Here is a 15069-nt window from a genome sequence, read left to right on the forward strand (position 1 = left end):
TAAAACTCAACTGAAGTCAGTGAACATGAAGAAAGGCTGGGGCTGGGGATTTCTCCTGATTAGGAACAGTGCTGAAATGTGTTCTGTAATCATTTTTAAAAATACTTATCGAAGTAGTCCATCACTAATGAGACCAGGACTCTGCACGCTTAGCTAACTTTCCAGGGTGCACGCATGTGCAAATAGCCGAGCTGGAGACTGAATGCAGGTCTGTCAGACTCCAAAGGGCAAGCTCCTTCCTCCACAGAAGGTAGCACAGCCTCGCTAGACAGGAATTTCCTGAACTTGGCTTTTGTAAGATAAGCCTTGGCCCTCCCTGCATCTTACTCTGTATGCAAACTAAATTAACTTCTTATCTTCCTTTGCATGTGTACATGTGTGTATGTGTGTGTCCTCTTCGTCTGCTCCCACACAAACATTTTATGAGGCCTCAGGGGAATGACTAAAATCTAGCAATGCCCCTCGAAAACCTAACAGCTGAAGCATCAAAACAAAGGGTGCTCCTGTCAGAAGTCATGGGTCATCATTGCATCTAGGGAAGCAAGCGCTGACTTTTAGAGTACTTCAGACACAGGAAGCAGTGCGTGAAAACAGCAGCCATACCATTGCGAAACGTCTTATCATTGCTATTCAAACCTCCCTGTTGTCCACATCGATTTACATAGTTTTCACACGCCTGCAGAATGGACTGGCATCTTGATAAATTAGCTCTGTATAAACCTGAAGGAGATAGGAGGGAGCTAGTCCTCTAAGTGGCTGCCTTCAGATATGCTCCAGAAACTATTTCTTTTACAGATTTTTGTGGGCTTTGTAGTTTCCATTTGAGAAATATAGAGTCAGGGCTAAAGAATGTCTCCTCTCTTTATACAACCCACTTTATCTGTGTGACTTGGTATGAGGCGAGATTCTCCTCACCTACTACGGGTGACCCCCATCCCTTCAGCCTTTTTCCATTTGTGTTTGATAAGGGGTTTCCTGGTGTTCTCTTTACTGGTGTTCTCTGATTTTTTTTTTGAGCTAAAAATTACTTTTTGAAAAACAAATATTTAATACATTAGATTTATTTATTTTATCGTTGTATGTGTACGAGTGTTTCACCTGCAGGTATGTGTGTATAACCACATCTGTGACTGATGCCTTCGAAGGCAAAACGGGGCTTTGAATCCCCTGAGACTGGAGCTACTCATGGTTGTGAGCCTCTGTGTGGGTGCTGGGAGGCAAACCCCAGTCTCCTGCCAGAGTAACAAAGTGCTCTTAACTGCTGAGCCAACTCTCCAGCCCCACAATAAATATTTTTTAGAGTGAGTCAGAGTTAGTATATTTGTGTCTGATGCTGAAAACTGGAGTGAAAAAGGATCCCATAGTTCACCAAAGACAGGAAGACCGCCAGGCCAACATGGGGCTCATTCTAGAATGTTGTCACTTAATGTAGCAATTATAAAGTCAAATCCAACAGAAACGACAGCAAATGTGATTGGTCGGTGTTAAGAGAAAATATTTTCTCTTTGGACTGTTTCAGCATCAGTTAGCATAAACCTGGCTCTTCTGAGGTTCATAGAATCCATTTTGGAAGCAGGCACCCTCACTAACACTCTCCCAGCAGGAGCCACCGCACGGCTGGCGTGTCTGATTTGTTTTTCTAGTTGTTTCTGTGTGGAGGAAGCAGGCAAAGCCAGAGCTGGGTCCATGTGCATCTGAGAGCTGTTTGAACACCTACTCATTTCTAATGGTAACAACGCGTAGGTACTGTGCGTGTCTCGAGGTTGCTTGTCTCCTATATTCACATCTGGACATTCCTAAAATGAATTTCTATTTTTTAAAAAATAATAAGTTTTTACTTATTCTTGAATTTTTTCATAGAATACATACAATTTAGCTTGATCATATCTGCCTCCTCTCTCTCTCTAATCCCTTCCAAGGCAGCATCCGCATTCATATCCTTCCCTACTTCAACTATCTATCTATCTATCCATCCATCCATCATCTATGTATGTATCTGTCTATCTATCTACCCATCCATCCATCATCTATGTATGTATCTGTCTATCTCTCTACTGTGAGCCCTCAGGTACAGCAGCAGAGGACAGACTTTCCTATCCCTCTTTCCTATCCCCCCCACTCTTCCATTTTTTTTTATTATGTATACAGCACCAGATCCCGTTACAGATGGTTGTGAGCCACCATGTGGTTGCTGGGATTTGAACTCAGGACCTCTGGAAGAGCAGTCAGTGTTCTTAACCACTGAGCCATCTCTCCAGCCCTGCTCTTACATTCTTTATGCGCCCTCTTATGAAATGTTTCCTGAGTCCTGGGTGAAGGGGAAGACGGAGTGGGGAGGCATAGGTATCTCCTCCAGGGCTGAGCACTCACAGCTGTTCTCACAGTGGGGACATTTTCTGGAATTAGAAGCTTATTTTGTAACCTGAGTAGTGTTTGGGCAATCAACTCAACTAAACCAAGTTAAAAAGAGAAAGAAAAGAAGAGAAAAATGGAGGAGGAGGAGGAGGATGGGGAAGAAGAAGAAGAAGAAGAAGAAGAAGAAGAAGAAGAAGAAGAAGAAGAAGAGGAGGAGGAGGAGGAGGAGGAGGAGGAGGAGGAGGAGGAGGAGGAAGAGGGAGAGGAAGAGGAAGAGGAAGAAGGAGGAGGAAGAGGAAGAAGGAGGAGGAAGAGGAAGAAGGAGAAGAAGAAGAGGAAGAAGAGGAAGAAGAGGAAGAAGAAGAAGACACTGTCACCATACTTCGAGGTTACTTTTTTTTTTTTTTTTTTTTTGCAAAAGGGACAAATGCTTTTTCATTCCAATTTTTATGACCTAAAAATGAAATCGTATAGCCCTTCCACGAGCCAGTTTCTCATCTAATACATCTGCTCTGGGGCCACCATGCATCCTGCTTCTCACTCAGAACATACTCACTGTAACGATAACGTGCGGACGGGAGGTTTCCTCAGCAGCATAGCAAATACCCAGTCCATCCAGCCCCTTCCGTGTCAGGTTTTCCAGGTTTAAAGTCATTTGATCACATCTCCATCTTTCCTGTGAATGTGGCTTTTCTTCACAGAGGAACACTTGAAACAGTTTGTAATGAGTTTGAATGAAAGGATTCTAAATCCCTTCGTTCCACCCTTCTGCGTGCTTGCCCTGCCCCTGAGGCTGTGGTGTGGTGGGGAGATGGGATAGGGAGTCGGGGGTGAAGGTCAGAGCCAGGGTTGAACCTGTGTCTGCAGAGTTCTCAGTAGTGCTTTTCTGAGGAAACTTCAGGGAGCATGGGGCCTCTCTGCCGCCATGAATGCAGACTGTGGAGGGACAGTCCCCTGGAGTTCCAAGGATCCTCTGGACCTTTTATTGGCAGGTTGTACTCATTTACCTTCACTTCCGGCTGGCTGACTCCTTAGCTTTCCTTGCCAAAATTCCCTCGAAATCCCTGCCTTTCGGTGACTCAGAAGCCCTGGTGCCAGGCAACTAGCCATGTCCAATTTTATATGAAAGCCACAAGACAGGGGATGCTTCCCAAGTACATGTTCCAGTCTCTCAGAGGCCATTTCTAGCCAGCCTGCCAAGTTCTCTCAATGAGATTGTAGCTTACTCCATTAACAGACAAATTAGCATTGCTGGAGAAAAACATCCAAGAGTAAAACAGGCTATAGAATATGTTCTAGAGGTCCTTTCCAATTCCAGAAGTATCTTGCCCAAGGCGTTTTGAACTGACAATCCTCTTGCCTAGAATGTTTTTCGAGAAATCCAAGCCACTTGGGAAAGCATCACTACTGTGTTGAAATCTGCCCTAGCTTACACGGCTGGGTTTCCCCCTCCTGCCCTGGTCCAGCCCTCGCGCGTTCTCCTGCCGCTTTCCATCTTGTGGTTGGTTGATCGCTGTTTATATCCTCTCTCACTACCACCAGAACAGTGGAGGAGGCCATCTTTTTACTGATTCATTCCCACATTCTAAGCGTCTAGAACAGCTCTGTTCCGCAGATAGTTGGGGGTGGAGGTGGAAGAAGGGACGAGAGGTTTAAAAAAAAGAACCCAAAGTGGAAAGATGCGAAGTTTAGTGTGATGCCAGTGGGATTGCAGGAGAGGCGAAGCGGGAAGCTTCCGCCAACAGACTGCTGGAGGACCCGAGGATGAGAAAACCCACGGAGAGCTATGTCCCTCACTAATGGGTGGCAAGGTCCAGTCAAAGGGCACATCTACAGCAAATCCTACAAAGACCCCAAGTTTGTATTTGCCACGGGTAGCTGGACACTCAAGAAGCCATCTGCCGCCTCCATTGGGCTTGGGTCAAGTAGCCCAAGGAATCCTGACCAATGCTAGTCCTCCAAACTTGGAGTCGCAGGCGCTCCTAATGAAGATGAAGCAGCCAAGTGGAAGAAATGGCTCCAGAGGCTTCATGGGGGAAAACAGAAGGGGCACTGAGCCAGCCCCGGGTCCTTATTAGAAAATAACAGAAGGGGCACTGAGCCAGCCCCGGGTCCTTATTAGAAAATAACAGAAGGGCTGGGGCTGGGGATTTAGCTCAGTGGTAGAGCGCTTACCTAGGAAGCGCAAGGCCCTGGGTTCGGTCCCCAGCTCCGAAAAAAAGAACCAAAAAAAAAAAAAAAAAAAAGAAAAAAAGAAAATAACAGAAGGGGCACTGAGCCAGCCCCGGGTCCTTATTAGAAAATAACAGAAGGGGCACTGAGCCAGCCCCGGGTCCTTTAACAGAGGAGTCCAGGGCTTCTATAACCAGAATATGTGGAAATACAAGATGTCATCTTGGAAATGGACATGACCAAGACAAATAGGAGACCTGTTGTGAGATTGGAGTGTGGGTGGGTGTATAGTTAAAAACAGAGAGAGAGAGAGAGAGAGAGAGAGAGAGAGAGAGAGAGAGAGAGAGAGAGAGAGAGTTCTAAGACAATGTTCGAACTCCGTCTTCTTTGTTTAAAAAGATTAAATGCAGCACTAATGAATGGGAGTTTGCAAGGAGGTGACTTTTGTTTTATGTACAAATTTCAAGAAATTTACTAGTTAGTAGTGTTTCATGTTCATATTCAAATGTAACAGATGATAAAGAAATCATGATAATTTTTTAAAACCACCCTTTTTTGACAAAACTATTAGCACATTAAAAGGGAAAAGGTTATGACCCATTTATACTGAAAAGAAAATATTACTAGGTTATTGACCAATAATAAATTTAAATAAAATTAACCTCCTCTTTCTGTATGGTCACCCTATAACACACACACATACACACACACACACACACACACACACACACACACACACACACACACACATCTGGAGGAGGAGGAATGAGAATGTAGTACCATATAAAGACAAAAACCAAAGCAGGTGCTTTCTTTTGCAGGTCGCATAATTCACTCCTATACAATTTTGTTACCTTAAGACACACAAACAACTTATATTCATTTACACAAGCTCTCCATTTTACTGTTTGGTAAAATAACCACAGTATCTTCTTGATCCAAATGAGTTACTAACCAGAGGTCAATACGGGAAGAGAGAAATGCCTTTCCTAAAATACCAATGGATTTTGTCAAGCTGAAATAAACGTTCACGTAAACATGCCTACCAGTGGCCATTTCTTCAAACAGGAAGTGACTAACGATGGTTTGTCTGTACAATTTGGATCACAGACGCACAGAAGTTAAGTGGTTTCCCTCTAGAAGCCTTTCATTCCCACTTTTGGCTTTTTTTTTTTTTTTTTGTAGAATAAAGGTTAATGAATAAGAAACAATGAACAGGAATCAAAGTGCTTATCTGAATGACAGACAAGAATTGCCAGGGTCTTTTGTTAGAAATGAAAGGAGAAAGAAATAGTTTCGAATGGGCCATAAAGTAGGAGACAGTGAAGACAAGTCTGTCTGGAGGTGAAAATGGGATGAATCAGTAAAAACCAGAGTGAACAGGTAGCCCTTGGCTAGTTTGGGGCAGCTCTCCTTCCTTGGTTTGCTGGGAATCTACTTGACAGTTCTCTCTGTGTAATGCCTTTTGGAAATGAGAAGCTATTTAATTTTTGGATGCAGGAAATATCTCCAGTTGAATTTCATGTTTTATTTACCCTGTACTTTTCTGCCCAATTAATCATTTCAAACTCTTAAATAATTTATACAAGTGCGGAGCAAGTGATTTGTGCTTGACATCCTTCTGAGTAGCTGATCCTACATGTAATGAGGATATTTTAAACAATTTATAACATCACTGCCATCTGTTGGATCTGACCAGAATTAGATCCCACGTTGTCCCAAGAATGGAAAGAATTCAATATCCTTCTGATAACTGATAATTTACACATTGATAAACCATGGCAAGATTTGGAAATGAGTATAAATGTTGACTGGGCATTTTTAAAGAGATCTCTTTCAAAGATTCAATTTTAGTAAATATTTGAAGACACTAACTATAATCATTTTAATACTTACAAGAAAATAGAAACTTGTAATTGAGGCCAAACTCTTCACAGTCAGGGGTGTTCAACCATACAGACCCTGACTCTCCATAGCCATCCTACCTTAGCTCCACGAAGATAGTTTTAAAGGCCCTAGAATTTTAAAGACGCCCCCTCTCCCCATTCTCCTGTGGAATTGGCAGTTTGTTTGTATAGCTTCTCAATCGCCCACAAAAGCAGTCACCCAAGAAAGTTCTGAAGTGTAACATACATACTGGCCACTTAAAAATACACTGATTAATTGTTGGGCTACTTAAGCCTTTGAAATAGCAGAGAGAAGTCTCTAGGGACTTTTCTACTTTTGTGTGACCTCTGGGCAGGATGCTGATTAAAGGACTCTGTGCAGAGGCAGAGAGCCTCACACGGATGTGACTGGGTGCTTTGCTAACTTTCGACTATCCCTGTGCTGATCATTTTGTATTATTGATATTAAAATTTCCCTTGACTAGTATAGAAACAAAGAAAAATTCTCACCCATTAAATAAAGCTGAAGGAAGACAGGTAGTATCACTTTAATGTCTACAAAATCTATTTGTTGATTTTCATATCTAATAATATGTGGAGAAAAAATTTAAATACATCCCCAGGATAGATTTTTATAGACTATTGCAAAAGTCAGTATCTCATATGGCATTGCCTCAAGAAAAGCCGGGACTCAAGTGACCACCAGGTCCCGTCCCATCATAGTCAGGAATGGTCGGAGCTGAAGTGAGTATTATCTCTGTGCAGAAAGTGTGTGTGTGTGTGTGTGTGTGTGTGTGTGTTCATGCTTTGAAAAATCACCATCCAAACAAATAAAACTGGGCGTGGGGTTGGTAACATAACATGCCGTGTTTATTTATTTTACCATTTCTTCGAATACCTTTTAACCTGTAGATTATCCGTAGAGTCGCCATATTTTCTTGTAAAATGATGACTGTAACAGTGAGTGATGACCAGTTATTTTGAAGACAAGAATACAACAAAACACATCTGTTAAAAGTGGCCAAATGCCAGTTCTGCCCTTTTCCCTCGTCGTCTCCTGCAGGGAGACGCAACCACAACCCTCGAGATGGCTGCAGTTTGTTTACTATCGTCCTTTAAGGACAAATTACCACTCTGTCTGGACCCACTTCTCCCCAGCACCCAGATTCACTTAGGATAAGTAATCTCAGGGCTCAAAACCCTTAAAGAAACATTGGACTGAGAAATGACCTACGAAAGACGCAAACTCAGCACCTAGGCTTGATGCGTGGGTCGGACCTAAAGCCTAAGCCGCGCAGTTATTGTCTTTGTCGCGTAGGGTTTTTCTGAAGAAATAGGTTTTCTGAGCGATTTCCCTTCACCCACAGCGTCAGGAACCGCGTCTTCATACTGCCCCCTAGTGGCGGCTCAGGAGGGAGTTGGGGGAGGGGCAAAAACGAACAGAGCGCCGTGTGTTTTAATGAAACACACACTAATTTAATTTGAAACACTCTGGTGAGCCTAAAATAATATTTTTGGAACATTATTAAAAGATTGTGATCTGGAAAGCATTTCATTGTGATAGTATTCTACGGCTAAACACACGGTTAGAGGATGTTTGTGTCTGTCTTTGTCTCTTTCCGAGGTGCAGTCATTTCAAAATGTTTTGACGCCTCTTTTTTTTTTTCTTTCTAATTTCTCCATCAGTGGCTGAATATTTGCCTCGCTGTGTTATCACAGGGACAAACGCAGCACGTTTGAGCAATAGAAGAGATCATTTAATTTTTGTTTAAATTCGTTGTAAAATTTTAGAAGCTTGGCAGACTCCCAATACAAGTGAGAGGCAACATAAAATTGAGCCGCTTTAGGAGGGCTGGTTTTGTTTGAAGGATGGTCCTTTTTTAAAAATTTAGGATAATATTTCAAAGAGCTTGGTTCTGTAAAAGTCCTTTGAGAGCCTCTGAGATTGGACAGTGGGTAATGAATGACCCTTGTCCCTAAGCCTGACGTCTTGCATTTGATTCTCAGGCCCTACCCCACAGTGGAAAGAAAGACCGACCCTCAAGGGTTGCCCTCTGACCTGCACACACAAGCCACGGCGCACACGAACGTTTGCCATGAGCAAGCAAATAAATAAAGTAATGAAAGTCCTTTGTGTTTCAGTGACAAATGGGAGGAGCCCTCATGGCATCCTCCGGATCATTCCTTCGTCCCTTCCGTCCAAGTTCACCAAACGGCTGTGCGTTTGATCCCCCCCATAGTGCCTCTATTCCTGTCTGCACAGAACAGTCTTGTCCTCAGTTTGCTTTTATTGGGCTGGGGTGCGGGGTGGGGGGAGTCATACTGAAGTCAAAAAGCACCCGGAATGAAAACCCGAGTTTTCAATAAAACTGCCTGATTCCCCATCCCTACTCGGTGCCGGCTGATGCTTGCCAGACCTCGACAAACACTTTGAATTTGATTAGCTACCAGTTTTCCGAGGCTCAGGGAATCTCATAAAATGTTCAATTAGAAAATTATCCGTGCTGCCTTTATTACCTACAGAGTGGAGCTGATATTTGCATAACATTTTAAAGTTGCTGGTACTGTCTGGTTTCCGGCATTACTGATTTCCACAGGAAATTATCAAACAGATTGGATATCCTCAGACTATTTCTCTTTTAATTTGAAGCCTATTTAAACCTGTACGTTAGTTTGTATCCACCTTGACTTTTCATATTATTAATCATTCTCTCCATTTTCCTTCACTTGGGAATTGGCCCTTATTGCCCATTAATTGCAGTTACAAGGCAAGGCTCGGGGCGATCTCCGAAGAAGCTGCCTTCGCTCTAACCCTGCAGGTTTATTTCAGCTGTCCGGCTGGAAGGTGGTCTGAAAGGGATGACTCTACCCACACATACAAATGGCGAAATCCGGTCATATTTCCCTGTGGTAGGTTCTGCTACTGTTGGTAGCTGGCAGTCATGGCAAGCATTAAGTACTAAGTACCTCAGTAGAGTGTATCTTCAGATCCGACAGAAGTCTTACGCGTGAAGGAATGTCCCTGTCACTGTCCTGTGCCTGCATTCCCTTTACACATAAGCAAGTAGAGGCGTGTTACTTCTCCAGGTTACCAGAGGTTGGCAGGACACTGAGGCGCTCTGAGACAATAGCCTGTCCTTCATTACTTCTCTCTACCCTTGCAGCTCACCCCACACCCCGCTTATCAGTTGTGCGGCCAGTGGGAGGCTCTTGCTCTCTGGACAGAATTTAATCAGTCTTTAATCCCAGACTCCTCTCTTGTTTTTTCTTTCCTCTGATCTTCTTGGCCTCTCACTCCATAAACAACAACAAAGTGAAACAAACAGATTTTAGGGGAAGGCAGACTCTGAAAACACTGGAATGTTTAAAACAAAGACCTCTGGGCATGACCGTGTGGCTGTGATCCCAGCACCTGGGAGGCAGAGACAGAGGAATCAGGAGTGTAAGGTCATCTCTGACTTCATAGTGAGTAGAAGGCCTATCTAGGCTATGGGAAATCAGGCTTCAAGCAAGCAAACAGACAAAACAAAATAAATGGGGTGGATTAAAGGTCACACAGTGAGGATTTTAATCCTGTGACAGCGGTCAACACCTTCATGAACACTTTCCTAGCGTCCGAATCGTGTCTTTAACAACTAGGAAATAGCAGGATTGCAACCAGCACCTCTGAGCTGCTCAGTACGGCAGGTCCTGGCCCTTCCAATAGTCTCTTCTCTCCAGAAAGGACACCCATAGGGGCTCCGAGGGCTTCCCCTATTATGACGTTTTGTTATTTATCTATGAATTCATCTTCAAGCTCAGGACCTGTTGGTAATCTTGTCACTACTTTCCCACAGTTCTTTCTGTGTCAATGCTGTGTAAGGTGTTGCTCCAGCTGTAGAGAGGCAGTGTGTGTGTGTTGGGGGGCGGGTAGGGACAAGGGCCCTGGGGACCTGCATTCCTCCAGCCTGAGTGTGAGAGTGTATTTTAGTTTTGAGACAGGGTATGGCCAGTAGCCCAGGCTATCCCAATCCTCCTGTGTCGGCCTCTCCAGTGCTAAAACTACAAGTGAGCATCCCTCAGTCATCTCAAAAGACAATTTTCAAAAGGGACAGATATGTATGTGAAACCAAATATCACAGTGTCGTAAAGAGGAGTGTGACTGACTCTAGGGTCTTAAGAGGGGCCCAGGGACCTGCATGGAACCAAGAGGGACAGCTCAGTGCTGGGGATTTAGATTTTTTTCAGAGCACTACAGCATTCAGTGCCCTTATTAACAATGTAAAATTATATCTTTAATTATTGTGGAATTCGATTCTGTGTCATTTATAGATATTACAGACCGATTCCTAGGCTACCCAGGAGCATTTGCTAACTGCAAAATCATTTGTCCTGGGCAACCAAACACGTTGAGCATCATCCCTATTTTATTAGAAGACAAGTGAACCGTGTGGAATGAAGGGAGCCGTTCTCTCCCCTTGGCAGGTAGTTCATTACTACCCATTAATTACCCGCGGTGGAGCAGTCTGGCTTTTGAAACGGAGGGAGGCAGACAGGGAAGGAAGTGAAGAATTCTGATCAAACAGATAGGTCAATAAAGACTCCTTGGCACTCTGCATAAGAAAATTACATTTGATTCCCACGGACTTTGATTGACTGCCTTCAAATCTGTAACAAAAACACTCATGCTGTCAGCGGAAGTGCTGGGCCAGCATGCTTGAGCCTCTGGTTGCAGAGTCCTTCTGCAGAAACCGGTCAGAGACAGGAAGGAAAGAACACTTGGGAAATCATCCTGATCCAAACCATTCATTTTCACATATCTCCAAGTATTTGATCCTGTCTTTGTTTTTCTGCAAAGGACAAAACACAGTCGTGTCTTTCGGCTAATTTTTACTTTATAATAATGACCTTGCTACCTCAGGATCTTTCACTTTAAGGATATGTCTACAATTCAAAAGAAATCTTCCCGGCCAGTATTGTCATCCCTGGTGTATAGCCACTGAGCCAGCATTCCGAAGCTGAGGGCTATTGCCAGGCGATCCCTGCTTTCAACTCTGGAACCGACCTCTTTAGCAAACTCATCCCACTTCTTGTCTTCAGGGTTTCAAGCCTCACCTTTAACAGCTGAGCCCCCTCTGCAACCCAACACAGTGCTTTTTGGGCAGAAACAGGAAAGGGGGAGTGCGGACCCCTGCGCTCTGCAGTCCGGCTCTGGCTCTGGTAACCAGGAGAAGCCGCATCACCTGCTTGTCAGGGCCTGCCCCCGGTGCTTCACCCGTGCAGGTCTCCTGTCAGCTGGCACAGCCACAGGTGCCATCCTGAACCGTACTGAGCGCGCCTGTCTCGACCACCGCAGCCTGGCTGTGCCAATATGTCTTCCTCGGTGTGACAAAACTCAGAGACATATGAAATGTCACGCTGGTGGGAATGGTTGTAGTCGCTGTAAACAAACAAGGTTCTCATTGCCAACATCACCATCTGTTCTGCCGGCTTCCACACGTTACCCTGTATGTGGGCTCTGTTAAACAGATTTCCAGAGTGCCCAAGGTCACCCTTGATTCATGTAACCAGTCATTACAGAGCTGTTGAACACGGCTCTTAAACCTGCGGAAGGATCCAAATCCAGCACCGAATGCCGTGGCCTGGTGGCACATTCAGAATCACGGTTTGCAAAGACAGCGACTCCCCTCGTGTGAGAAAAGAGCAGATTCCTAAGACGCCCTTTGTTTAAGGTGCAAAATTTCATCACTCAACTTCGTCCAAAAGTTCTCTCAATATAACAACAACGTTGCCGGAGGAGTGGGACGGGCTGGACTTAAGGTCAGCTTAGGCAAAGAACACCCAGTTCTTCGTCTCCCTCGCCATCCTTTCTCAAACCTCCCACAATTCCACTCACTACCATGAGTTAATCCAAGGCAGTAAAATATTCTGGCCTCCTTTAAGCTGGAGATAAGAACCAAATAAAAGGCAAACCTTGGCTCTAAGAAGCGTGTAGCAGGCGGGAGGCTCATGAGGGGGGAGCGATTGACCAGGGGGTCACACTGGACAGCAAAGACGGAGCACGGAGGCTTGAATAGCCAATGAATGGCATGGAGTTCCTCCGGAGGAAACACAGGAGGGGTGGGGAACGGTGATCAGGGCAAAGGGCACATCAGTGCAAACACACGAATGTAAAATAGCACCGTATGCCATCAGTCGATGCTATACGGATGACTGGATTTTTCTTTAGTGAACTTTGATATCCATTTTGGTTTTTGTTGTAGTTTTGTTTTGGGGGCTTGTTTTGTTGTTAGTTTGAAGGCCTCGGGAATGACAGTGAAAACTGCTGAATCCATGACAAGTGCAAAACAGTCACATTTTGTTATGTTTGACTGCCGAGGTCTGCACCAAAACATTGTTTCTGAACCATGGCAGTTATGAATATTTTACAGAGATTTAAGTTCAGGTTTTAAAAAAAAAAAGAACTGAGTTTGGGGATCCAGAGTTCCTTTCTTGAGGAAAAGCCATTTGTGCCAAACTGTGGAAGCGAATTATCCAGGGGACGGAGGTGGGAGCAGGAAGAGCTTGTATATACGTCCTGAGGTGGGACACACGGAGGGGGAGGGTGGAGGGGGAGGCAGGAGCAGGCAGGCCAGACTTGGGAAGCTGTGTGGGTAATCTGGGCATTAACCTGACAGGAATCTGTGAGAGTTTGGAGTAAGCAGTATGATTATAATTTTAAAATACTGTGTTAACTGTAGCATGGGACATATTAGGACTTACTGGTTGATGTTCCAGGCTCCACGATGGGCTTATATTCCCTCAGATCTATTTAGAACAGAAATTAAGTCAGAATGTAGTCAATACCCCCAACCTCCCCAACATCATAGCCTCCTGACGCAGCACACTGTATGGTGCCTGGGAGAGGACAGGTGGAAGGAGGGAGGGAAGAGGGCCGGGAATGAGAAGGAATGGATTACGGCAAATACCAATATATCGACAACCCGAGAAAAGGTTCGAATTGAAAACCTTTAGCGCGGTTTCTATCGAACATCTGTCACTTTTCAAAAATCCTAACTCGAACTAAAAGTCAAGGGTGGCGTGCATGTGTGGGCCCTCTGCACTGGTGTTCACCCACAGGAGAAGGGATTTGGGTGGAGCTCGGAGAGATGAGAACAAAGGGGGCGGGTAGCGTAGTGGTTAGGTAGCCTACAGCCTCAGCCTGCTAGACTTCACCTCTGTTCGTCACACACACAGATGTTCTCACCCAGCTCCATATTTGTGGTTGAGCTCATTTTAAAAATTTTACACTTTAAACTCATTTGAGTAAACTCCAACTGGATGGTGATGAATGCTGGTAAATATCAGAAAATATTTTCTAACTATTGTGGTGACATATGGCCCTACAATTCTGGGTTTTGTAATACAGCAGTCCGACTTCTGTCTCATTTGTCTGGGTAACACTGTGCTGTGAAGGAAACTGAAACATGTTTTTTAAAAATGCGACAGCCTTCAGATTCCGGATGTCCCCGTTAGAGACTGGAAGAAGTGCAAGGGAATATCGTGGGTTTGGAAGAAACAAAATGAAGGCAAACATTGTTTTACTGTAAAAATTTTGTATTATATACCTATCTCTATAATTAGCTTGTTTTTAGGCAAAAAGAGTTGTGACGACACCCCCTTTGCCACAAGCTCATTTTAGTAATTGTTTTTAGAATTATTATGCAGAACGCAAACTCGAGGCAGAGGGTGGAGGTCCAGTGCATGCTTTTCTTCCTGGAGCTCAAAGCTCGGTTTATCTCTGGGAGGCTTTTCAGCTCAGTAAACACTGTCTTCCTCTGTGTCCCAGAAATCTGGGTCTTTTAAACAGCCAGACTTTTATGCACTTCTTTTATTGTCTTCATAAAAAGCAAAGAAAAAAAAAAAAAGCAGAAGGTAGCGACCGACAAACCAAGGCAAAGCACATTTCCCAGAAAATTCTATCACTGAACAGAAGAGCCCAGAGCTCAGGTCTTACTTAGGGGAGTCCCTAGTCTTGGTGGGGCACTATTCTTAGTTCCATCATCTTTGTCCTCCCCCTCCCATCCCCCTCCCCTCTCCTCCTGAAATACAGGCTGGGTCTTTTTTTTTTTTTAAACTATTTTTATTTTATGTGTGGTTTACCTGCATGTGTGTCTGTGTACCACTTGAATACCCAGTTCCCAGGGAGATGAGCAGAGGACACTTGACCTCCTAGAACTGAAGTTACAGGTGGTTTTGAGCTAATCAAGGCAGGTCCTTTGCAAGAGCGATCATCATCCTAACTAGGTAGCAGCCATCCCTCCAAAGCCCTATTGCTTTCTTTCTTCTCCTCATGAGAAATGAAAAAAAAAAAATGTAAGGCGTGCTTTTCTTAATTTTCAAAAAAAAAATAAAAAAGAATTCCCACGTATTGACAAAGAAGTTGAGCATCTTGCTTCTGGTAGTTAAGGATTTGAAGCATTTGACATGAGGGTCTGGGTTGGGAAAAATAACTCAAAAGAAGAGTCTTGAAAAGATTCCAGTATGTGTTGACTAGAAGAATACATTGGTCTTGAACTTCCAGGAGTTGGTAAGTAGCTGTGTGGTAAAGTGTGGACAAAGGCCCGGTTTCTGACTTTGGCATGTGCATGTGCACTCATGTGCACATGCACACACACACACACACACACACACACAC

General features: G+C 44.2%; 1 protein-coding gene across 7 annotated transcripts in view; it reads left to right on the forward strand.

Annotated features, from left to right (window-relative positions):
• Armc3 (armadillo repeat containing 3) overlaps positions 1-15069 on the forward strand; it is a 103509-nt gene that overhangs the window by 62128 nt on the left and 26312 nt on the right.

The sequence above is a fragment of the Rattus norvegicus genome, chromosome 17 (genome assembly GCF_021556685.1).
Source record: "Rattus norvegicus strain SHRSP/BbbUtx chromosome 17, alternate assembly SHRSP_T2T, whole genome shotgun sequence".
In the NCBI taxonomy this organism is placed as follows: domain Eukaryota; kingdom Metazoa; phylum Chordata; class Mammalia; order Rodentia; family Muridae; genus Rattus; species Rattus norvegicus.